Here is a 26,824-nt window from a genome sequence, read left to right as displayed (position 1 = left end):
TAGACGGTATGGCCAAAGGTGATCTTCCAACTGCCCAAAATGTCCCCATAAAACTTCAGTTTGCCTAATCAAAAGAGAAAATCCTAACATACAAAATCAGAAATGATAAATTATTTAAAAAAAATACAGACACTGAAGATGAATTCACTTTATAATTTTAGGCTGTGATCTTAAATCTCAAGAAATGGAAGATATTTGGGGTGGGGAGGGACAGAGGGAGAGAGAGAATCTTAAGCAGGTTTCATGCCTAGCGCAGAGACCAATGGGGCTTGACTTTGACCCCACAACCCTGAGATCATGACCTGAGCCAAAATCAAGAGTCAGACAGTTAACCAACTGAGCTGCCCAGGTGCCCCAAGAATGGAAGATTCTTAAGAAAAATATTAATTACCCACCCTTCCAATTGAGTCAAGAAGTAGAAAATCTGAACAGGCCAATTACCATTAAAAAATACTCTGATAAAAAGCTAATTATAAATTTGATCAACTGTATATTTGTAAAGTCCTATCAGTTCCTCAATCTGTACTTAATATAACAATATTAATTGTTACACTCACACATTTAAAAGGAAAGTAATGCATTTCCAGGTTTTCCCCAAAATGGCAATCAAAGACTAAGACATCAACAGAGCTTAAAAAAAATACATAGTGTAGGATGTCTTAATTAGACATGCTTATTTACCACAAAACTACTGAAAAATCATTAAATACATTTAGATATGCAAATGGAAAGGTTAAGTATAAAGGGTGTCTAACTAATTTCAGTAATATCAAAAAACTAAAATTTTCATTAAAAAATAGAGACAGGAAAGGGTGCCTGGATGGCACAGTCAGTTAAGCATCTGACTCTTGGTTTCACCTCAGGTCATGATCTCAGGGTCGTGAGACTGGGCCCCAAGTCAGGCTCTATGCCAGGTGTGAAGCCTGCTTGCAATTCTCTCTCCCTTTCCCTCTGTCCCTTCCTGCCCTCTTAAAAAAAAAGGAAACAGCAAAGTTATTTCAGTGCTAGCTGCAGTGTTAATGAAACTTATAAATGCAAAAATAACAAAATGGCCAAAGATGAGCCCAGAAACGAATTAGAAAGAAAAAACAATTTGAAGATGGTAAACTATCCCTACAGTTTTATTGGAAAATAGATTACCAGGAAATTTAAGATTCTTATGTGGCAGGGCATAATCCTATTCTCATAAAAGGGATATTAGAAAGACATAAGACATTTACCAAGTAAGGTCATGTCAACAAACATTTCTGGAATGTCTACTAGTTATCTAGCACTGTGTTAGTCATTGTGGAGTACGGAAAAGATTCAGTTTCTGTCCTCAGGAACTTCATCTAGTAGGGAGACAAGACTTACATATGAGACACAAAATAAGGAAATATATAGTCAAGAGTGAAATGCTCTTTCAATTCTTATTTCCTTAGCACGGTAAGTTGATAGACACTCATACCCTCCCTAGTGAGACTATCAGTGAGCAGGACCCAAGAACTACATTACAACAACAACAATTTTCTGTACTATGGGCTAGGAACTTAGCCCATATATGACTTCATTTAATCATTTAACAACGCTATGGAGTAGATATTATCAGTTCCGTTTTACAGATGAGAAAACCGAGGCAACAGGTAGTTCCCTGTGGCAGAGCTGGGACTGCTCATAACCCAGCTCTGTTATGGGTCCAAAGATTCATTCTCAATATCATTCTCATCCTTCTAAGCAATGGTACATATTCATTCTATGGGGTAGCCCTGCACTGTTTTAGATAAACTAACACAGCCATGGGGCTTGGTCATACTTAAAACTATTGAGAAATTGCTCTTGAAGCAAAACTTCAAAACCATTTCCAAAGAAATCAACATCGTCAATATTAAGGGAAGGCCTCTTTTTTTATTAACTCAATTACTCAATGCTTCATTTTTGTTACCCCGTCACTTCTACAGAGCTGATTAATTTTTCTGATTAAGTTTTGACAGTATCAAAAGTTTTCAGTGTTCAATTTAAGTTTGATTTATGGTTCAATTTACCACCGTGAAACAAAAGGGAGGGTGGGTAAGAGTTCTGCAAGGCCATGTTTCCATCAGGTATCAGTGAAAAGTGGTACCCAGGCAGAAGCTGGAGATGCACAGGTCATCAAGGGGCTTCGAGAGGCGAGAGAAACGGAGCTGTGGTCCCCGCTCCCCCAGGCAGGCTTCAACAATTTAGGGTGTTCATTTTACCTTCATCTGGGAGACTGGACAACTAGGGAGAAATTCCATCTCTCTGCATTAGATGCGTCTGAGGCTTTCTCCTACATGACAGACTCAAGGATGAAATGCTTCTTGTTTTTAATGTCAGCAGCAACAGCAGCAGTGGCTTGCTCCAGGCTTATGAAAGGCCTGTATTCATCTGCTCTCCACAGGGGCATAAGGCCTCACCTCTGATTTTCAAAGACAACAAAGACAACTTCCAGGAGAAATTTCCGACTGACAATTCTAATACTCAAATTAATATTTTTATTAATGTTCTTCTGAGGACTCAGACTTGACTTTGGGCAACGGGTTCTACTATTGTCATTACTTTTGTGGCTGGAACCTGAAAGGGCCTCAAAACTAGAAAATTCAGCTCCATGAAGCCCACCTCAAAGTCACTACCTGCTCTGGAATTTGATTTCGGACAGCACTTCTCCTTTTAGGTTTTTAGGCTCCTTTGAGGCAAGACTGCCTTATTTCTGAGGTCTTTTTTTTTTTTTTTTTAAATTATTTATTTATTTGACAGAGAGAGAGAGAGAGAATGAGAGAGGGAATACAAGCAGGGGGAGTAGGAGAGGGAGTGCCTTTTATTTCCACTCCTGCTCAGCAGGAAGCCTGACACGGGGCTCGATCCCAGAACCCTGAGATCATGACCTGAGCTGAAGGCAGACACTTAATGACTAAGCCACCCAGGCACCTTATTTCTGAGATCTTAATGCAGCTGGAGGAGGTGGGAGAGAGTGGTTTTTCTTCACATACAAAACTGCTAATGGAAACTGGCTCGAACTAATGTGCTATTCATTCAACATTTATTAGCTGAAGACCTCCTACACTGAGACTCGGAAGCTTCAAGGGCAATTTCTCAAGGACCTTTGTTGGGGCTACATTTTCACAGGCTATCGCTAGATACCGTGTGGTTCTCAGGATGAACTGTATATCTTAAGCCCATAAAATCCTGGGGGTGCAACTCCTGGAGCACAGTGTGCATGTAATTCCCCAGGTCGTAAGACTGTCTTTGGGGAGAGAGGTTATTACAAAATTATCACAATGAAGAGAGAGCTTCCAGCTGTATATTTGGAAGCAATTCAAATGACTAGCTTGCATTTTACTTAGTCAAACATTGATAGAGCCTCTTATGTTCCACTTCAATAAGAAATCCCAATCTATTTGGTCTTGTGGCACAGAACATGTGCATTCCAGCACACCATCCACCATTTGTATTGCTTTTCTGTCTAGGAAGAGAGCGAACAGCTTAGCATTTTCTCTTCCGTGGCCACTATCACTTTCTCAAATGGATACAAGCTGTTGGCTCCCTGTCATTCCCTAGGCGGTTGCAAAGAGGGACCAAAGAAGAGGAGCCAAAAAACTGTCCATAAGGTTTTTCCTGGCTTTCTTTCCATATTGTGCCTTTTATTTCCACTTCTGCCCCTTGTTGAGAGAAGGAATAGCCTTTTGGAAGGACAGATGGTCTATATATCTAGATGAAATGATTTAAGGAATATGGGAAGCCAGAAAAAGAAGAAAATATGTATTATGAACCAAATAAAGATTTTAAAAAATCATAAAAGGAAATCAGTATCTACAAGTGGATCTTAATTTATTAAAGACATTTGACATTAATGTGTTTCAACAAATGTAAACTTCAACCGTATTCTCTTTTGTGCAGTTATTTTTCAGGAGATTTTATCTATCTCCTATGGTAAATCCTGCCCTTACACAAGTATTTCAGGATAATTTTCTTAATAGGCTTATTCTAGTTTCTGAACCACACAATGCAATTAATATAGAGTAATCTTAAGCCACTGAGATGAATACATCTGTTTTTCAACTTCATTGTATTTGTCTTTTGATTTTTTTTTTTTTTTAAGTAATCTCTACGCCCAACGTGGGGCTCAAACTTATGACCCTGAGATCAACAGTCACCTGCTCTATTGACTGAGCTAGCCAGGTGCCCCAAGTATTTGTCTTTTGGGATCTTCACCATGCCATTGCTGCTCCTACCAGGAGTCTCAGGACAACTGTCTGTTATGTCCATAAAAAGGCAAAACAATGACAGGCCATGTTCTCTACTGCAAACCCACTCGGAGCGCATGACATACACACTTCACTGTCTGAATGGGAAATCTGTTTCTATAGTTGGGAGGGAACATCAGAGAGCCCCAGGTCAAACTGCCTGGATTCTGAATTTTCTTGATGATTAAATACAAGATGCATCTTCACTGTCAATACTAATATCACACCAAACTAAACTAACAAACTTTTCTATTTCAAAACCAAGGATATCTTCCATTTTAAAATTATTTTTAAGTCCAGGGTGGTGATCAAATGAAGTGACTAAATGGCATGAGTGTCAACTACACATAGTTAAACCAGAAGGTTAACTTTTCAGTCTGACAATCAAAACCAGAAGATAACAAGACTGATACATGAACTTATTACAGGATAGTAAAAAGCAAGGTATACTTGAATGAGGGTGTCCGGGAAAAAATGCTTTAGATCTGGAACAAGGGGTTTCAAGATATGGTAAGTTGGTTTCATTCTACGAAAGGTAATATATTAAAGTGACTTAGAACAAGGGCTTTAGAACCAGCAAGGCCTGGGCTGAACCCATATTTGCTGCTGAGACTTTAGCTAAGTGGCTTACTTCCTATAAGGCTTCAAAATCTTCCCGCCAAAAAAATGGAGATAATATTCACAAGCTCAAAGTGCTGTAAGGATTAAATGAGGTATTATATGTAAAGAATTAAGCAAAGAGTTTGGTGCTTAGTTAGCATTCAATAAATGTAGCAATATTTTTATCACCATGATATCGCTTCCCAGGAAGCTAAAAGCCTCAATTAATTATTCTGTTTTTAGCAGGTGTTAACTAAGTTCAATTACTATTTCTCACTGTTCTTTTCATAACTGGTTTTGACCAGTCTTTGATTGCAGAGTATTACTTTTACATTTGGAAAGCAGAAAAAGTAAACACAACAAATTTTATTTATTATTCAATACATTAGAACAATTTCAAGATTAGACTACTTACAGTTGGCTGAATATTTATTGGCTGAATATTTATTTATTATATTATATATATTATACAAATATAAATTATATATTATATAAATATAAAATATAAATATTTATTATATTATAATATATTATATTATATTATATTATTTATTGGCTGAATATTTATCCTGGTCATCTATTACCAGACAGAAAGAGACAGATCCCAGGACCTTGGGATCATGACCTAAGCCAAAGGCTGATGCTTAAACAACTGAGCCACCCTTGAGAACATCATTCATTATGGCTAATCAGTAACCTACTTGAGTGATTATTACCTGGTAGGTGCTGTCCAGGGAACTTAACCTTATGTAATCCGCACAACACCGTATTAACCGGTATTGTTACTCTGTTTTACTGAGGAGGAAACACAGGCAGAGGGAATGTAAGTAACTTGCCTGCACAGTTAATCTGAGGAGAAATTTCCCTCTGGTCTCCATCAGAACGTTGATTTGCTCTTATCTTAAGTGCACCATGAATCATCTTTCCTTTTTTATCCTGGTTACTGGAAGCCTGGAGTCAAATTTGTGGCCTACCTCTAGTAAGAACAGGAGATGTTTTAATTTATCTTGTTCAGAATAACCTTACTCCTGGCTTTTTTATCTTCTTCCTTTAGCTTCCTTTAGCTTTCACTTCTTAGCAAATTCTAATTAACTTTTATCTCACTTAATGCATTTTAAAAAATTTTTTATTAAAAAAAATTTCTTTTAAAAGGTTTTATTTATTTATTTGACAGAGAGAGAGAGAGAGAGAGAGGAACACAAGCAGGGGGAGCAGGAGAGGGAGAAGCAGGCTTCCTGCCAATCACGGAGCCTGATGCAGGGCTTGATCCAAGGACCCTGGGATCATGACCAGAGCCAAAGACAGACGCTTAACGACTGAGCCACCCAGGCGCTGTACACTTAATGTATTTTTTAAGGCTTTTTAAAGTCCTTTTTTGGGGCACCTGGCTGGCTTAGGCAGTAGAGCATGTGACTTTTGATATTAAGAGTTGTGAGTTTGAGCCCCACGTTGAGTGCAGAGATTACTTAAAAAAATAATAGTGCTGAATATCTAGTTTTTTTTTCAGTTTGGGGTCACAGTAAATACCACCACTGGGATACTTTTTTAGAACTTATTTTTTGTTACTGTTTTGGGATTGATCTCCAAAAATGGAATTATGAAGTAAGACTCTACAAGCTCTTTTAAATTATTAAATATTATATATATATGAAATAATATGAATAGACAAGTTATAAAAATAATAATAACAATAAAAATAAACACCATGAATCTCCCAGTTAACCTGAGAGAGGAGGAATTAGCACAACAGTGGAAGCTCATCTCTCTCCCTCCTGTAAGAAGTAACTACCATCTGGATTTCTTTTTTGTTTGTTTTTTTTTCTTATTTCAAAATACGTTTGTGTCCCCAAACAATATATTATTTCTGCTTGCTTTTGTAATTCATAAAATGGTATCTTAGTGAGTGTATTCTTCCATAATTTTTTTTCAGTGCTATATATTTTTTCAGTGTTATATTTCTAAGACTCATCAATGTCAGTACATTTACGTGTACTTCTTTCAGTTTTATTGTTATAGATTTCTATTGTTTGAAAGTACTATGTTTTCCTATATTCCTATTCCTCATACAAGTATCTGAGTTATTATCAGCTTTTTTGCTATTATGAACAATGCTATTATGAATATTCTTCTATCAATGTCTGTGAAACATGAACGAGAGTTCCTAGTAAAGGGCAGCTGGGTGACTTAGCTGGTTAAGTGGCTGCTCCAGCTCAGGTCATGATCTCAGGGTCCTGAGATCGAGTCCCATGTCCGGCTTCCGGCTCAGCAGGGGAGTCTTCTTCTCCCTCTGACTCTCCCCCTTCTCATGTTCTCTTTCTCTCTCAGAAATAAACAAAATCTTAAAAAAAAAAAAAAAAAAAGAGTTCCTAGTCTAAGGTATAGCTCTAGAAATGGAACTGTTAGCTTATGAATATCCAATTATTATTATGTTCCTTTTAAAATATTTATTTTATTAATTTTAAATTTTATACTAATTTGGTCATATTTTTGGTCTCTATGCATTATATATATTACAAAATATATATGTTATTTATCATATAATAAATTTTAAATATTATAATAAATTTTGATATAAAATATCAAAAGAATCTCCAGTACTTTTATCAGCTATGTATAAGAGTTCCCATTGCTTCTCATCTTCAGTACTTGGTATTGTCAGACTTTTAATTTTTTGCCCAATCTAGTGTGTTGAAAAGTGGTAGGTATAAAGTCTTTAGTGCTCTTAATTCATATTACCAAATTAATTTCCAGGAAGATATTTCAATTTACCGTCCCAGTAGTATATGTGAATACCTATCTCTTGGTATACTTGACAATATCAAGCATGATAATAAAAAATATTATTACTAGGGGAAAAATAGTAAAGATTTCATTTATTTGAGAGAGAGAAAAAGAGAGAGAGAGAGCATGAGTCAGGGGGAGGGAGAAGGAAGAAGCAGACTCCTTGCTGAGCCAGGAGCCCAACGGAGGACTCCATCCCAGGATCTTGAGATCATGACCTGAGCTGAAGGCAGTTACTTAACTTACTGAACCCCCCAGGCGTCCCAAATGGTAACTTATCTTAATGAATATTTCTTTGATTACTAGAGAAGCTGATGAGAATTTTTCTAACACATGGACTGGCCATTTCTAGTTCTTCCTTTGAATTTTTTGTGTATGTTCTTTGCCTATTTTTTTTTTTTAGTAGAAATGCTCATATTTGTCTCATTAATTTATAAGATTAGAATACTTGCTTTATTAATAGTTTGTTTTATGCATAGAAGTTTTATTTATTTTTTGAAATGTTTTAAATCTTTATTGCAGTGAAATGCATGGATCTTTTTCTTTATGAATTGTTTTGCTGGTTTATATCTAGCAACTCTTTCCTTGTGAGATAAGAAGCTAAGTATTGACTTATGGTTTCTTCATTAAAAAAAAAAAAAAAGAAAGAAAACAGGGGTGCCTGGATGGCACAGTCTGTTGAGCGTCTGACTCTTGGTTTAAGCTGAGGTCGTGATCTCAGGTGATGAGATCAGCGTGATGAGATTGAGCCCCACTTGGGCTCTGTGCTCAGTGTGGAGTCTGCTTGAGATTCTTTCTCCCTCAGCCCTTCCTCCTTGTACTCTCTCTCTCTAAAATAAATAAATCTTTAAAGAAAAAGAAAACATAGCAAATTATTAAAACATATCTCTCAATACCAACCAAAGGGATTAAATCCTCAGAACAAAAAAGATTATCAGCTTAAGTTTGTTTTAAAAAATCCTCCAGTCTGCTGACTTTGAAACTAGTCTGAATGGGAATTAAGACTAACATGGGGTGGTTTAAGCCTAATAATCTCAAGTAAATGCAGTCCAGTTAACTTCCTTTGTTTTGTTTAAAGGTATATAACCAAATATTGAATAAGGGAGAAAGCAGGAAAAAAATCACAGTTCAGCACCAGAGAAAAAGAAGGCATAAAAGGGCTAATACACTTACTTGAAAAAATTTCTTAGGTTGTTAAAGAATAATCCATACTCTATCACCCACAATACAAACATTTATATAGTACTTACTGTAGATCCTATTCTAAGTGCTTTCCATACATTAACTCACATGGAATTCTTAATTACACAAAATTTGTGTGGCTATTTTTCCCTAAGATAAGACTTTGATCAATATGAACAAGAGATTCTGGCAAAATTAACTGCTATTTAATATTCCAATCAATCTATGAATTTAATGGTTCCACATGGAATTGGTATATAGGATTAGTCTCAAGTTATTTTTCCTTTAAGATAACTCTTTCAGCAAGCAGATCTTATCATATCCAATTTCTGCTTTCAAATAACCATTTTACTCTAAATCACAGCAACAGAAAAAGAAGTCTGTCTTGTGTTAATGTGTTCCTTTGAGAGTTGATGCTCAGCATTTATTCAGAGTTCAAGGACATTCTTCTTTTCATAGGAGATCACAAGAGTTTTGGAGACAATGTGACTGTTGGAAAAAAATATAAAAGCTCCAATTTTAGAAGATAAGAACCAAGGACCAATGGTAGTAGGAAAGCAAAGTGCTGTTTCCTTTCACTGCATGTCACTGTTTTCCTCTGACTTCATCCTTTCTTAGATAGCTCTCTGGGATCCACTGTCAAGGTGAAAAATACAACATTTTCCATACTGTTTTTGTCCTAGCATTGCTGACAGCATGTCAGCATTCATAAGACAGCTGGAGATTTACCTTGTTCATTACTTGACACTTAATGACCACTCTACAAGACCTGACGTGCCGACTTTACCTAAAGGTGTGGCAAACTGTGGAAGACAGCAGCCAGTGTGAAAAGCTGTTAAAAAATAATGATGACAGTTAAGATAAACAATTTACTTTGGCCTTGGTGTATTCACAGTTGATCATTTCCTCATCACAGTGAATGACTGAATAAACAAAAATGAGTCTCCGTAAAATACCAGCAAACCAAACCTAGCAACATACAAAAAGGATTATATACTATGACCCAGTGGAATTTATCCCATAAATGAGAAGGTAGTTTAACACCTGAAAATCAATTACTGTAATATATTGTATCAATAGAATAAAGACACAGGGAGCCTGGGTGGCTCAATTGGTTGGGCGACTGCCTTAAGCTCAGGTCATCATCCTGGAGTCCTGGGATCAAGTCCCGCATCGGGCTCCCTGCTTGGTAGGGAGTCTGCTTCTCCCTCTGACCCCCCCCCCCCCCCCCCTGCGCACGCTCTCTCTCTCTCTCTCTCTCAAATAAATAAGATCTTTAAAAAAAAAAAGAATAAAGATACAAAAATTTCATGAAGAAATTGCAAGAAGAAAGGAAAATAAAAAACGAAATCAAATACTTTCTAATAGCAATCTTGGGGAGAGAGGCACCAGTTTCTTCATGTTAACATTTTCATAGGAGAATATGGGTAATTTCTCCCATTATTATAATGGGAGAAAACTCTCTAAGTCAGTAGGCAGTAATCACTGGCAAATAATCAGAATATCAAAACTTGTATAACAGAGGCAAGGAGGATATTAATTTTTAGCGGGCCCTAGCATGATGTAAATTAGCCATCAACTCACTAAAATATGTAACATGTCCCCCAAGCTGGGATGATCATGTGCCTAATGCTTTTTCACAGCAATAAAATATAAACACAAAAGCCTTTCTATAGCTAGGGGAATCCAATCAATTTCAGACCTTCTATATTCCAAAGGAAACTTTCATCAGCTGTGAAAGGACTTGGACTCCCTCCTGGCTCCAGCAAAAGACTTGTTTTATGTTCAGCATTTGGGTTTTTCTTTATGTTATTTTCCCTTCCTGGGAAGTTGTTCCCCTTATCTAGCAACACAAACCCTGTCCTCCACTGAACTCAATGTCTCTTCATGGCCCTGCTGATTATTCCAAAATATACTCAACTTTCCTGAGTCTTCAGAGCTCCTACAGTAGGTAAGGTCTAGATCTCATAGAAGAGTATGTTTTGTATTATACTATCCTTTATTTTTTAACAAGATTCTATCTCTCTCATAACACTATACACTTTTTGAAGGAGCATATGCCTTGTATATTTTACTGTGTCATTGCCACACAGCATGTGCTCAATGAAAATTTACTGTGTCATACCCAGATCTGTGAGCACACAGCATGTGCTCATTTATAAGGTCCCTTACCAGTTTCGTATTTATTATCTAGTAGGAGCCTAAGACATGCTTTCCAGCCTACGCTCTTGAATACCTAAGGAGAGACTGTGCCATTTCTTTAGAATTGGTAATTATTCTATTTAGGGTAATTTAGGGGGAAAAAAGTTCTAAAGTTGCCCTTAGAGTCTGAAGGATATGATTAGATGCGGGCTCTACTATGAAGCTCCATTTGTTTCTTTACCTGAGTGCAGTTATATACAGCTGACCCTCGGACGATATGGGTTTGAACTACACATGTCCATTTAATACACAGAATTTTTCGATAAATACAGTACAAGACTGTAAATGTATTTTCTCTTCCTTATGATTTTCTTTTTCTTTATCTAGGTAGGTTCCACGTCCAACAGTGGCTTTCACTCATGACCCTGAGATCTAGAATCACATGCTTTACCGACTAAGCTAAGCTCTTCCTTATGATTTTTTCAATAACAATTTCTTTTCTCTAGCTTACTTTGCTGAAAGTACAGTCATAATATGTATAACATACAAAATATGTGTTAATGGACTGTTTTTGTTATTGGTTAGGTTTCCAGTCAGCAGTAGGCTGTTAGTCGTTAAGTTTTTGGGGAATCAAAAGTTACATGCAGATTTCTGACTGTGTGCGGGGAGGGGTCCCCGTCCCTAACCCCTATGTTCAATGGTCAACTGTATAAAATTTCTCAATAATACTAGTTCACATCTAACAAACTAAAAGAAACAATAAAAATAGGTAAATTAAGCACACAGGAGGATGCAGACAAGACAGAGGATGTCAGACTCCACAGGCCAAAACAATTTGTACTCAGTTTGAAATTATGCTGGGATGATAAATGAGGTGAGAACGGCAGGTACATTTATTCGTTCCAGTGAAAACCACAAAAACCCATCAGTGAGTTTTCCCTTCTTCCGTCACTTATATTAGAAAATTACCATATCATCAGCTTGCATAAGATTCAAGCCAGGGTAGATGTTGAAAAATCATTATAGCCACAGTTTAGTCCATTGAGAAAATAAGAATATTTTTACTAAAACACACAGATCCACCAATCTGAATTATATTAGATTGTAGTATCTACAGTCGGCTGAAGACATGTAGGAATCTTTTCATTTAGTCTTTATTCTCTAAACTTCTAGTTTGACAGCCTCTGAGAAATACTTTACGCAGCACTATATACTCCCTGTTGTTGTTTTTTCTAAGACTTATTTTACAGAGAGCGAAAGAGACAGAGAGAATGTGCACATGGAAGAGGGGAATGGCAGAGGAAGACAGAGAGAATCCCAAGCGGTCTCCACACCAAGCACGGAGCCCCACGTAGGGCTCAATCTCATGACCCTGAGATCATAGCCAGAGCCGAAACCAAGAGTTGGATGCTCAATCATTTGCACCATTCAGGCATCCCACTCCCTGTTCTGGAAGGATTAGGATATTTCTCCTGTATCCACATCAGAGATCTTAATTATATGGCGAATATAAATGAAGCTAGTATGTTTCAGTGGCAACAATCCAGGTTGTGGGGTGCCTAGGTGGCTCAGTTGGTTAAGCGTCTATCTTCTGCTCAGGTCATGATCTCAGGGTCCTGGGATCAAGCCCCAGGTCTGGTTCCCTGCTCAGCAAGGAGCCTGCTTCTCCCTCTGCCCCTTAACCTGCTTGTGTTCTCTCTCAAATAAATAAAAATCTTAAAAAAAAAAAAAAGAATTCAGGTTGTGCAGACTGACTTGAGTCTGGTGTTTCTTGGTCACCACCTTAGCAATTTATGTAACCTTTCGAGCTTTGGTTCCCTTATTTGTAAGATTGGTGTAATAAGTACTTTCCTCTTGGGATTATTGTGAGAGTTAAGTCAGATAATGATTGAGAAATAATCACCCTTTCTTTCTGAAGATGCATTTACTTTTATTTTTTATATTTAATACCTCTAAACTCAGTATACTTTTACAATTGATGTTGGGTAGGCAGTAGCTGCGACGTTGTCACTGGCTGTGTGAGTACGTTACAGTGTGTAGAACAGGGACCCATGGCTCAGAAGAAAATCCCAGGTAGCAGTGCAGTGTTCCTTTAAGAAATGTTGTATTACTAATGCTCTTGAGAGCTCAAAGGACAGTACTGTGTGGAAAAACACAGATTTTCAGTCAAAGAGAAATTTAGAAGTGTTGGACCTGAATATGATGAAATTTCAGACCAATTTATTTTGTTCATAATTCCTTTTAATGTGTGCACAAGAGTGACACATAATATATCTTAAGTTACAGGAGCATTTTAATGGATATTAACCAATATTTTTGGTGTAAAGAGAGCATTTTTATCATGGTTTACTTGACAGCTTTTTTTTTTTTCTTTCTTAGTGGCACATAGAATCATGGTCTCTCTTCCCACTGTTGTTTTTTCTTTTTTCCACTGTTTATGTTTTAGATTCCATGAAATATGGTAGTACCACACCCACCCAGCACCTACTAAGAGCAGAATAAATGTCAGCTATCTGTAATAGTATTATTAGCAACAATAAATGTCAGCTCCAAATAATAATTGGGGGTCACACTTGCTTCTGTTAACTTCAGCTCTACTTAAAGAGAAACAAACCTCGTTCTCTAGAAAGACAATACAAAAAAGAAATGGAAAAAGGAAAGAAAAACAGTTCAGTGATTCTCTTAACTCTCCTTTCTACTCTCACATTCACATTTTGCATGTTTATGAGGAGGAAAAGCAGCAGGAGTGGAACTAAGTTTAGGGCATGAAAAGTTAAATGATAAACTCTATTTTCCCATTGAAACTGGACTTAGACAAAAATTTATGGAAATAGGAACTGTAAGAATAAATTATAAGTCCTGTAGTTACTACATATGGGATATAAACAAATGGACTTAGGGATAATAATGTACAAAATGTTTCCTATTCATTCTCTTATTTGAGTCTCATAATTACCCTTGAGATAGGTATATTAGCTATAGTCTCCACTTATGTAAAAGGAACCTGAGATGTGAAGACTACAACACAGCCTGGTAGATTTTAAAATTACTCTACATGGAGGGGCACCTGGATGGCTCAGTTGGTTAAGCATCCAACTCTTGATTTCAGCTAAGGTCATGATCTCAGGGTCACGAGATCAAGTCCCACATCAAGTTGTACCCTGGGCGTGGAGTCTGCTTGGGATTCTCCCTCTCTCCCCCGCAAAATAAAATAAAATAAAATAAAATAAAAAAATAATAAAATAAAATAACTCTACAAGGATGTGTATTACTGGCATGATTACAGTCATGACAAAATTGTATAATATTGTTTCTGGAAAAATATGATTTGACAAAGCCATGACTAGAGGCTGATATTAAGATCATGTAAGTGTACATATTCCTAATAAATAGGAAAAAACAAAACAGGTAATTTTAAGTTACACTGCCAGATTATACTCAAGAGGAGATAGCATCATAGTTGTTAGTTGATGTTTTCTGTAAGGACAACATCCAGAGACACAAGATATGAAAAAAATCAGATGACTATATTATTAAGTGATGTCAAGAAAAAGTACAGGGCGCTTTGGAAACATCTAATATAAAAATGTGGTCTAATTTGGGTTTGGAAGACGGTGAAGCAGGGAAGACTTCCTTGATTGAGTCAGGAGTAACTGAGCTCTGAGGTAACTAGTGGAAGGGAAAGGAGGACGAGAGTGTCCAGGCAAATCAACAGTAGTAACAAAGGCCCTGAGGTGGCAGACTGATTGGTATGAGATGAATTTGGAGGAGGCAGCTGCAGAGCTCAAATAATACTGAGACTCTAGGCATGGGTTTAAGTCTTTATTCTAAGAAGGACAAGGACAGCGAGAGTGGCTATCATAAGACTAGTAAGGAGGCAACTGAAGTAATCCAGGCAGAAGATGAGTGCAGTTTGGACTAGAATGGTGGCAGAGATGGACAGAAGTGGTCGGACGAGATGATGTTATTGACAGTGACTCAGGAGTGGGTGTGATGAAGAGATATGGGCTTAAGTAGGTTCTTTCCTGATGAAGAGATCTGGACCCAATTAGGTTCTTTCTTGCTTCACACACATTTTTCTAAGTGTGTGATTCTAGCTATGTGCAAAACCTATGGTTGCTTGGCTTTCTTGCTGCTTAACCCTAAGCCTTTACTGAAAGAAAGTCAGATGACTCCTCATTTCTGTCCAGCAGGTCTTGCTCTTGCTGGTGCTGGCAGAATGTTTACATTTGAAATTATACTCCCTTAAATATTTAAATTACTTTTAATATCTTTCCTTCTTGGGGTCCTATTAGATTTGAAACACCCAATACATCAATGTGAATGGCCAATGCAAGGTAATAGGGGCTGAGGCAACTATTAAAGAAGCTGCTCTTATCATCTCCTGTAGCTCCCCAAGATGGCAGAGATCCCCCACTTTCAAGGGTATTTAACTTGAGGAGCTAGATGTAACACAGGAGACAAAGATACTAATATTAGTTGGTCATTCTCAATTCTATCCCTTTACTACAATTCAAATAGTTACTTCCTCGCCTCCGGCTGTCACGTAGCTGGGCAGCAACAACAAGCCCCAAATCACCTAGGGAGGATACATGCTGTCTGTGGCTTTGCAGTACTAGTAAAGACTACAATCATAAACCAGAGGCCAAGGTTACTCCACTGCTTTTAGTATAAAGGCAGAGAGGAAGTTAACTGGTATTTTTGATCACAGCCATCTCACGGAATACACTAAAATTATGCCACCATGGTAACATCATGGGGAAAACTGCACATTGTTCTATCATGTATTTACCAGCAAATACTGGCAGAGAGAGGCAGGCATTTCAAATATTTGAAGCTATCTAGGAACAAGGGTTGGACATATACTAATTATAGCTTAGCAGTATTCACTTATCAAGATGATGTAGCCTTTACTCTGCTCTAAGGATCTGCCCTGTTGAGCCCTCTGGCAGATGGATGTGGTGACTACTGAAACATTAATGTGAGAAGGTGAGTCATTTTGGATGACCGCTATAAAGCAGGTTTAGAAGGGACTGGAAACCTATGCCCCATTTTGCTGGTTTGAAATTAATTATGTTTCACTAAGAGAATAGGCTCCCGGGCACAGCTGACAAAGTAGATTTAAAATCTGATTAGCTTTGGTGAGTTAATGATTGCACATCCAAATAAACGGACTTAGTATACTCACTGGATCAACCAACCCCACAATTTATTATTATTCTTGGGCAGAAATCGAATGTAAAACCACAATAACATCACACCTGAGGTTATACATACTCACAAGTGAGGAAAACCAAAGAGATTGCTCCCCCAGCTACTATAACCCTGTCAGAGCATAAAGATATATATTTAAAGTGAACTATAAAACTTAATTCGAATCCACAGAGAAAAAAAAAAAAATCCCTCATGGGCTTTCTGAAGTCAGACTGAGATAAAATCAGTAAACCAACCAGTATAATTTCCCGAGCATTACAAGAATCCCAGTCATTATTTTAGATCCAAATTTTAAAACCAGTCTCCGTCAGAGTCAACCTGATACACATTTACTTAACACGAAATGCCAGAAGTTCCTTGAAAACTCTAGCTCAATTTGAGGTGATAGGGGAATTCCTGATGGACAGCAGACTTTGTTCCCATTTCTTTAATTAGTATCACAGATGGGTAAGATGAGAGATTACACCTATGTGAATAGGTGGAAATTACGTAAAAGCATAGCTAGAGAGTAGCTACTTCCTGCTTTAAAAGTTCAGGGATGCCTGGCTGGTTAAGTGTTAAGTGTCTGACTCTTGATTTCGGCTCAGGTCATGATCTCAGGATCGTGAGATCAAGACCTGGATTAGGCTCCACACTGGGTGTGGAGCCCGCCTAAGATTCTCTCCGTCTCTTTCTGCCCTCTGTCACCCACTATCTCTAAATAAATAAATGAACGAATGAATGAATAAAAAAAAATAAAAGTTCAAAGTTCATCACACTTAAGAAATGAACATTTTCAGGCACCCAGAAGGCTAACACTAAGTGACACATTAGCTAAGTGTTTTTATGTGTATCATATTCTATGTACCAGAGAGTAAAATTCCTTACATCTTGAGTGAAAAAGTAATCTGTTAGGCTTTTAACACACCACCATTATGTCAGTGGGAATTTCCCAAGTTGATTATAAAATATCATGGAAAAAATTTATTCTCATAATAGATACTGAATTAGAGAGTGATCTTTAAAGACATTTTCCTTAAATTGAGGGAATAAATTTATAAGCATGGAAACTAAACACATCCTAATGCTTTGGCCATAAAGTGAGATTTATTTAAAATATTTCAATACTTTTGCCACTAATGGGAGCAATAAACCACGGTTTATAGCATAAAAGGGACTAAACCCCACTCTGTTGGGAAAAAAAAACTGAATCCTGAAGTTTTAGGGGAGCCCTCCTCATCAATTCAAAAGCTACGTAGAAGAAGCATTTCTCTGGGGATGGAGGGGTCTGGGATAGGAATACAGCAAGCATTTGCATGGCCTGGATTGCAAGAACATGTGGCTGGGTGTCTGGTGAAGCAGAGACAAACTATTAACATACAGTGCTTGAATACTCCTATGAAGCAAGGGAAAGGAATCAGGCTGCCACTCTGTTCACTAGATTCAAAGCTAATGAAACACGGGGAAGACTGGGGTGACCCTGAGCAGTGCCAAGTGGTGCAGACAGGCAGGAAGGCATCAGAAAATAAAATCACCATAGAGCTGAAAGATAAACTGGTGGGTCAGCCTCTACAATGAGCCAACTGCTGGAAAAGGGTGCAACAGCACTGTGTCCATGAGACAGCATGACTGTTGACAGCATGTCACTGGAACTGTTTTTGTCACAGCCCTCCAAAGCCCAGTCTTATCTTCTGGGGAAGGTGGTGAGTTTATACGTGTGTTAGTCTGTATAAAGATGTCCCCCTGTGTTCCCCAGGTCTTCAGAATCATGCTCTTGTATAGTCTCCACCCATAGAGGTCCAGGATGGGCCTTTGTGGCCAAAACAATGCAGCAGAAGGGATGTCACTCCTGAGAGTAGGTAAGAAAAGACATCTTGGTTCTACTTTCTCTCTCTTGGATCACTTGCTGTGCAAGGCGCCAGCTGCCATGTCATGAGAGCCTTCTGACAACATCCACAGAGTGAGGAACTGAAGCCTTTTGCCCACAGCTGTGTGAGTGAGCTTGGCAGAGGATCCTCTAGCCTAGTCAGGCTTTTAGAGCCCTGTAGCTCAGGCTGACGGCGTGACTGCCCCTCAGGAGAGACGGCCGGAACCACCCAGCAAAGCTGCTCTCTGATTCCTGTCCCTTAGAAACTGTGTGACAGAATATTTCTTTTAAGCTGCTAGGTTTGGGGATAATTTCTTAGGTAATAATAGCTAACTAATAGAGCTGTAAAGCTCCAGTTTTGGAGAGAAGAGGTTAGAAACTATCTTCTTACTTTGCAAAACCACTAGAGCTTGAGCAGGTGTTTACGCTAGCAGTGGCAGTGACACCAGAGCTGAAGTTGCAGAATCAGACAGGTTACCTCAGACAAGAACAACCGTTAAGTTAGCCCTATGAACATTAATTCATCCCAAATGTCATTTTGTTATACAGAGAGAGGGAAGAGGGAGAGAGTTGGGGAAGGGAGGGAGAGAAGGAGAGAGAGAGAGGGAGAGACAGAGAGAGAGAGAGAGAAAGAGAAACAATTACCACAACAAAAAAAACTCCCAGATGGGGAAGGTAATTCCACTACAGCAAATGCTTCCAGAACTTCTCAGTTTTCACTTTGCCAACTTTAACAGTACAGAAAATCCATGAGAACTACTGCTCTGTTTTCAAAGATTTTATTTGAGAGAGAGCATGCATGCACAAAAGAGGGGAGGGTCAGAGGGAGAGAGAGAAGCAGACTCCCCTCTGAGAAGGGAGCCCAACATGGGACTCGATCCCAGGACCCTGAGATCATGACCTGAGCCGAAGGTAGACGCTTAACCGACTAAGCCACCCAGGTGTCCCCATGAGGACTATTTCTACACTAAAAGGAAAATATAGTATATTAATACTCTTAACAATGATGACAGAGATACATAATTCTGCATAGGATGTTCAATAAAGAGAAAATGACCAATCCTGTATTCAAGGGAACTACTATAGTTTCTGCCTTAATTTCTGGCATCATGCTCCATAAATGTATCTACATAGAAATATAAAAAAAATAATTAAACATCTCACTGAGCAATATTTCCAGCACAATGAATTCAACACACCTCACTTATTTTTCTAGTTGGATACAATGTAAATCACTGATTTGGGATTACAAATCTAATCAACCCAATGACTATGAAGTTGGCAATTTCCTGGAATCTTTTCAAACTTTGATGGCAACGAAGCTGCAGAAAATATCAAGATGAGCCACTGGCCAGAGATGTCAGGAAGCACAGGTCACCGGTCTTCCCTTACTTCCTGTGCTGATAATGGAAGAAGTGCAGGAGACACCAATAGTCTGTGGGAAGGTGCTCTGTGAAGCAGCTGGACACAAAACAGCTCAGCAAGAAGCAGGCGGCCATGAAGGAATAAGGACATGAACCAACCACCCTAGAGCACATGGTAGGTGTCAGGCATTGCCCTGGCTGCTTCCTTATCTCAGGAAGACTTCCTGACAACTCTGTGAGGTAGATATTACTATGACTGTACATTTGAAGAAATTAAGGCTTCCAAGGTCAAAGTGTAAAATTTAAAATCCAAATGACATCACTGTATACTGATTATTCTTTGGACAAATATTTACTGTGCACCTACTGTGTGCATACCTCTACTGTTGTACTTTTCTTCCAGGGCTGTAATAACTGTCTAATTTCTAGTCTGATTGTAACTCCTTCTACTCAGGAACTAACTGCTTTTGTACCTAACCTAATGTCTGGCACACACTTAAGGACTCGCTAATTATAATTATAATTTTCCTATTATAATAGGAAAAAGGAGAAATAAAGGAGACTTGAGAAAAGAAACTTTTCTATGCTGTTAACTGAATTCGGAGGATAATAACCTGATGTAATATATATGACCCTCTAAAGTGGCATTTGCTTGGAGTCTGAATTCAACAGGCTGTAATGCATTATTTATTCACAAATTACTGCAAAGCTGGCTCTGGTTCCTAAGACATTGTCTAGACTCTTCTAAGGCTGAATGGCAGGCTAGAGGCTAAAGTTATTTTTAAAAAATCTCCTTTTCCTCTAAAAGAGAAAAAGATCTATTAGAGTCATTTGAGAAATTAGTTTAAAAAGGGTGGAGAAAAAGGACAAAAAAAGCTTCCTTTTTTTTTCCCTACTCATGACTACAACTGTCATTCTTTAAAGCCCTAATTCTTTATATTTAAGTGTTCATGAATCCCAAAGACTGCAATTCTGAAAGGCCTTTGTGGCTGAAGATGGCTTGAAGAGGAAGAAAAATGAAAAGGCCTACTCAGACACCCTGCCCATCATTTAGTCCAGATTTCTTCATTCTAAGTCTGGGTCAGAGGCCAAATTTGATCTGCCCTAGGGCCCAGCTAACTGTTGGAGAAACCTGGAGAAAGCATCTTTTCTTATCCTGCCCCCTGCTTTCTGTTTCTTGATGATCTCTAGAGACCTGGACTTGAGGGCACAGGGCCCCTTTCCCAAAATGAGAACATCCTGGAGACACATTAATTTCAGCCTGGTTTGGGACGGACCTGATAAGAAAGGTCATTTTCTCTCTCACCCTCTCCTGGCTCCAGTCCCAGTGTGACTCAGGGCTCCCCTGCCTCTTCTCATCTATCCTACAACCAGAACAAAGGATGAATAAAAATTAACCAACCTATTCTTCCTATACAATGAATTTTGACTAGAGCTGACTCAAATATTGTGCTCTTCACAGACTGATCTACATGTCCCCTTTTATACTCCCACTGCACCATAAAAATATGTCTGGTCCTGTACTTATAACACTGCAAGAATCGGTGGTTCATTCGTCTCACCTTTGTAAGCTTCTTGGGAGAACACTGTTTTGTTCATCTCATTTAGTAAAACTCCTAGAAAGCTCATGTAAGTTTTAAGAGCAGACTCTGAAAGCAGACTGCCTGGAATAAAATCTCAGCTCCTCTTTGGGCAAGTTACTTAACCTCTTTGGGCCTCAGTTTCCTTGTTTGTTTAGTATTGATAATTATAATACCAACCTCATACCTTGTGAAAATTACATGAAATATTGTACATAAAGCACTTAGAATAGTGCCTGGCTCAATGGTAACCTCTCAAGAAATGTTGGCTAGTATTTTCACTTTATGTAGTATGTACTCAAACCTTGGTTAAAATACGTCATATTGCTAGAGGTCTATATCCAAGAGTGCTGTGGCTAGAAGGATACATACAGATTAAACAGTGACTATCAATTCACACAATTATCTTCTTTCATACTACTTCTCATTTCACTATTATTGCATTCAACACTATTTTAAGAATTCCGTTGCGTACAAAACGGGGGCGGGGAGGAGAAGTATCACTGCATTCTGAATTCCAAATAACTGACCTATGAACTTTTGATACCTTGGTACACAGCTCATTCATAAATTGAGAAGCATTTGTGTTCTACTAAAAGATGGCTGATAAGACTATATGAATGACATATTGAGGAACAATTTCCAGAGAAAGAACAAATCTTTGTGATTTATTTGAGCTCTGTCTTGCACCAGTGTTTAAAATTAACTTAGAATATAAAGTTAAAGATGTTGATGATAGGGGCGCCTGGGTGGCTCAGTGGGTTAGGCCTCTGCCTTCAGCTCAGGTCATGGTCTCAGGGTCCTGGGATTGAGCCCTGCATCGGGCTCTCTGCTCAGCAGGGAGCCTGTTCCCCCACACCCCCCACTTGCCTCTCTGCCTACTTGTGATCTCTCTCTCTCTCTGTCAAACAAATAAATAAAATCTTAAATACATATATATATTGATGACAGGAAAAACCCGGAGATTTCCCAGCATTGCAAAGGTATCACTAACATACTGACTTTGGAACCCTAAAGCTAGCTGCAAATCAAAGAAAAATATCAATCTCTAACAGTTTTCTGCACTTCAATTACCAATCCAAAAGGTCAGATTCAGAAGTGCCAATCAATGCCTTTTAAAAGTCATGTCCAGGGGCGCCTGGGTGGTTCGGTTGGTTAGGTATATGCCTTCCACTCAGGTCATGATCCCGGGATCCTGGAATCAAGTCCTGCATCGGGCTCTGCTCAGTGCGGACCCTGCTTCTCCTTCTGCCTCTGACTCTCTTTCTCTGCCTCTCATGAATAAATTAAAAAATCTTAAAAAAAAAAAAGAATATCTAAACATTATGTCTAGAATCATATATTGTAAGCAACAAAGTATCACTCTTAAAACATTTTCCTTCATTCTCCAAAAGATATGAAACAAAAAAAGCACTATTTTGAATGCTTTTTACAGAATAATTATCAAGGTTAAATTTACAACATCAAGGGAGCTTTATATCACCATGGACATTCTACCATACCTAGTATTTTTAGTCTAATTTCAAAGCTGAAGAACCTATAAGCCACAAATGATAGCAAACTTGAGTTACAGGGTGTTAAGGGAATTGCAGGAAATTAAATCAGAGCTTGGTTTTGGGTTTTGCATATCTTCTTGTTACATTAATTCATCCTGAGAGCTATCTTGTTCTCATCAGAGCAAAATACTGGACCTACTTCATGATGTGTATGGTACAGAGAGAAAATATAATTAGTTTTAAAAAGTGGTGACATCAAGTCATGGGTGACTTATAAATAATTGTTGAAGGCAATTAAATTTTTATTCTATGATTTTTTATATATTTCTATTTTTTTTAAATTAATGATCATTTCCTAAAACATCCCTTGGTGTCCCAGGCAAAGAAAGACTAGTAGGTTGGATGGATCATGGCACTAATTCAATTTTTTGAAGATTTTATTTTATTTATTTATTTATTTATTTGAGAGAGAGAGAGAGAGAGAGAAAAAGAGAGAGAACATGTGCGTTCTTGCATAAGGAGAGGGGCAGAGGGGGAGGGACAAGCAGACTTACTACTGAGCATGGTGGCTGATGCAGGGAGCCATCTCAGGACCCTGAGATCATGAACTCAGAGGAAATCAAAAGTCAGACACTTAACTGAGTCACTCAGGCACCCCAACTTAGTATTTTTATAAAAGAAACAGATGCCTGGATTTAAGAAATAGGAAAAGGGATAAAAATAAATAACTTGAAAGAAGAAATAAAAATATTTTATATGGCTAAAGTAATAGATCTCTCTTTTTTTAAGTATCTGGGAAAATAATGCTTGCTATGGCTTTTTCTCCTCAGAATTTTAGAAGGTGAAGTAGTTCATGTTGGCTAAGTACTTTAAATTTTTTAGAAAACATGAACTAGTAAAATAATTTCATCATTACAACCAAATAGCAAAGTTATAATTTTTCTATAGTGGGGATTGTTACCTTAATAGGTTTTTATTTTTTACCTTTAAACATATTATTGGCTCCTTAAGTGATAAATACCTAAAAGAGACAAGTACTGTTTAATAACCCATTTAATGATTTTTGGAAATTCAAGCTGAAAACATCTAAGGATGAAATAAGAAACTATAGATTTATTATTATTCACATTCTGCTTTGTATTGGCAAAAGCTGAAGAATAAAATTAAAAGAAACGCCATTGGATATGTCTCATTTAGTTTCTTAGACTTAATTAAATCAAGAGTCAATTTTCATCTTTGAGTTTACATAAGAGTTTCTCAGAAGAAAGAACAAGAAGCAAAACTGGTATTAGGATAAAAAGCAATCTGCTCTGTCAAGGGTGTTCTAGTTCCAGAAAGTGTTTGATTGAAAGCCTTCTTGCCTTCTGGTCTCCTACTTCAAATCTTTTGGCCAGGAAAAGAGCTGAGGTTTGTCTCTTAATATGGTCCTCCGCATTGGAGCAAGACAGATTTAATTCTGCTTTAATACTTTAGAGAGTTGAGTGCAAAGATGTCAGCTTGATGATATAAAGTAGGTGATCTGGAATTTCCTTAGGCATTTTCAATCATGCAGTTATAGCTATATAAATATGAATTATATAAGTTAAATCATTTTAAATAATTATGAGTTTAATAATTAATAGTTAAATAAATTATTTAAGTTATATATACTTATAGAACTATAAATTATATTGTTATATAACTATATACTATAGTCATATAATTTTTTAAAAATTTAATATTTAACTTAATCTCTTTTCTTTTTTTGCTCTACTTTTATTGACAAATGAAAATAATTAGCATTGTTCTTTATGCCTCCCTTTTATCTTCCTGACTGAACAGATCTGTTAACTTCAATTTCTTTTTCTTGAAGATTGGGAATATAAGACAGACACTGTTATTCTTTTTAACTTTTTTAAAAAAATATTTATTTTTTTGGGACGCCAGAGTGGCTCAATGGGTTAAACAGCTGCCTTCGGCTCAGGTCATGATCCCAATGTCCTGTCACGTCCCCCATCAGGCTCCCTGCTCAGTGGGGAGCCTGCTTCTTTCTCTCCCTCTGTCATTCCCCTGCTTGTGCTCTCTCTCTCTGTGATAAAATCTTTTAAAAAAAATAATAAATAAATATTTATTTTTTAGAGAGAGATAGCACATGCACCAAGAGCACCTATATGTGCCCATGTGAGTGGGGGAGGGGCAGACTCACAGAGACTCAAGTGGACTCCCAGCTGAGCTCGGAGCAGAAGCTGGATGCAAGTCTCCATTTCAGGACCCAGGAGGTCACGACCTGAGCTGAAACCAAGAGTCCAACACTTAACCAAATGAGCCACCCAGGCACCCCTCACTGTTATCCTTTGAATTATATCCAGTTTGCCTTCAGATAATTGATACTCATGCCTTCCTAAAATGTAATAATCTGATTAGTTATGCAATAAGCACGTGAACCCCAAAACCTATAAAAAAAAAGATCATGCTACAGCCTAGAATTTTATTAGATGATGCTTTTCCAGTTTTCTTGTATAGTCTGGAGTTGGCTTCTTCCTTCTTGTATAAATTAGCTTTTACTTTTCTTTGATGACATGACAGCTCCTTTTTCCCCTCCCCCCAAATTAAAATTAATTATACTCTTTCAAAGAGTTTTCTATTACCTTTCATTTTTGACTGACATCCTACTTAACTGTAGTCTTCAAGAAATCAATGAATATATTAATTGGAATTAGACTTGGCACCTGTCTCTAAGGAACTCAATAGTTCTCTGTAGCCTTAGATGGAATTTTTAATAACTTCAAGGTATTTTTTAAAAAGCCAACTGTGTATCTTTAAGTTATTCCTTCAAACCCGTTTTTTTTGAGTTTCCAGATAGAGAAACAAGGGTATAATAAAATGACCAAAATTAAAAGCATTAAAACATTTATAAAAACCTAACAAGTTAATGATTATAATAAAAAGATATTAAACAACTAGCTTAGGTAATATAAACACAAAAGAACAGTGCATTTCTTTTCAGTCGTTAAGACTCAATTTGAGGGGCAAAAGAAGTAGGAAAAGATGGTGCTAAAGCAGGTAGACCGTAGATATTCAAGAAATTTGGTCTTTTTCTGTTCCTAAAATTCAGAGCATTTCCTTTTTCTTTATAGTTCCAAATGAGTCAGGCAAAAAAATCTCGTATTAGACTAAAACTAATAATAATCAGATAAAGAACAAATGATAGTTCTGAAAGACTGAGTTTGAATTTTCACTCTTATCCTTTGATAGCTCTATGACTTTTATCTTTTTGAGTTTCCGTTTCCACATCTGAAACACAGGTATAACACCACTAAACATAACAGGGTTGGCAAGATTTAAAATAAAGGCATGTAATATTTGTAAGGTGCCTGGCTCATAGTAGGCCCTCAAAAATGTTTATTTTTCCCCTTTTTTTCCCCGTCTTTTCCCCTCTTCCCTGACCCTGCTGGAAATTAATTGACAGATAAGTAGTATTCTCTTCACTGTCAAAGTTACTGTAGTGAGAAAAAGATAGAAATAACTAAATGGAGGGGCATTTGGGTGGCCAGGTCCACTGAGCATCCAACTCTTGAGTTTCGGCTTGTGGCATCCGGCCCTGTGTTAGGCTCTGCGCTCAGGATGGAGTCTCCTTCAGACTCTCCCTCTCTCTCCCTCTGCTGCTGCAACCCCAAATATAAGTAAATAAATCTTAAAAAAAAAAAACCAAACCAAAAACACCCTAAATGGAATAGTAACTTTCCTGGATCTGAAATTTTAAAGTAAATAAGTTATGAAATAAAACTAGTAAGAGGTAAACGGGTTGCCTGGATGACTCAATTGTTAAGCAGCTGCCTTCGGCTCGGGTCATGATCCCAGGGTCCTGGGATCAAGCCCACGTTAGGCTCTCTGCTTGGCGGGAGCCTGCTCCTCCCTCTCCCATTCCCCCTGCTTGTGTTCCCTCTCTCGCTGTCTCTGGCAAATAAATAATAAATAAATAAATAAAATCTTTAAAAAAATTAGTAAGAGGTAAATAGAATGATGGAATTACAAAAACCTATAAGAAAGTTAAGATATTATTAATCATTTCCATTTTCCTCTTGGCTAAGATTATGAGATTATGTTTCCTATTCAGTGAAGGGAGAAACTAACCAAGCTTTGAAAAGTGGTATCACAAGTGTTTCATAAAAACAAAAATTTGCTTCCATTTTACAGAAGTTTTATCGATAAAAGTATTTCAAGAAAGGGCCTTTCATTCATTTGAGATGACCCATTTACGTGCATCATATATGCCAACTGCCATACTAAGTGACAAAGGATATACAGAGAAGATAAAAAGAATACTATTAAAAGTATAGGACAGGTCATGTGGCATCAGGCATATCACTGTATTAGTCTGCTAGGGCTGCCATAACAAAAT

The 26,824-nt window shown here is 37.6% G+C and overlaps 1 protein-coding gene across 4 annotated transcripts in view; it reads right to left on the bottom strand.

Annotated features, from left to right (window-relative positions):
* Window positions 1–26,824, bottom strand: part of MICU1 (mitochondrial calcium uptake 1) — a 235,625-nt gene that overhangs the window by 40,404 nt on the left and 168,397 nt on the right. The window lies entirely within an intron of this gene.

This window comes from Lontra canadensis, unplaced genomic scaffold (assembly GCF_010015895.1).
Source record: "Lontra canadensis isolate GAN:19392208 unplaced genomic scaffold, GSC_riverotter_1.0 scaffold3, whole genome shotgun sequence".
Classification (NCBI taxonomy): domain Eukaryota; kingdom Metazoa; phylum Chordata; class Mammalia; order Carnivora; family Mustelidae; genus Lontra; species Lontra canadensis.
Note: the sequence above shows the minus strand (reverse complement) of the source record. Positions and strands in the feature narration are given on the sequence as shown.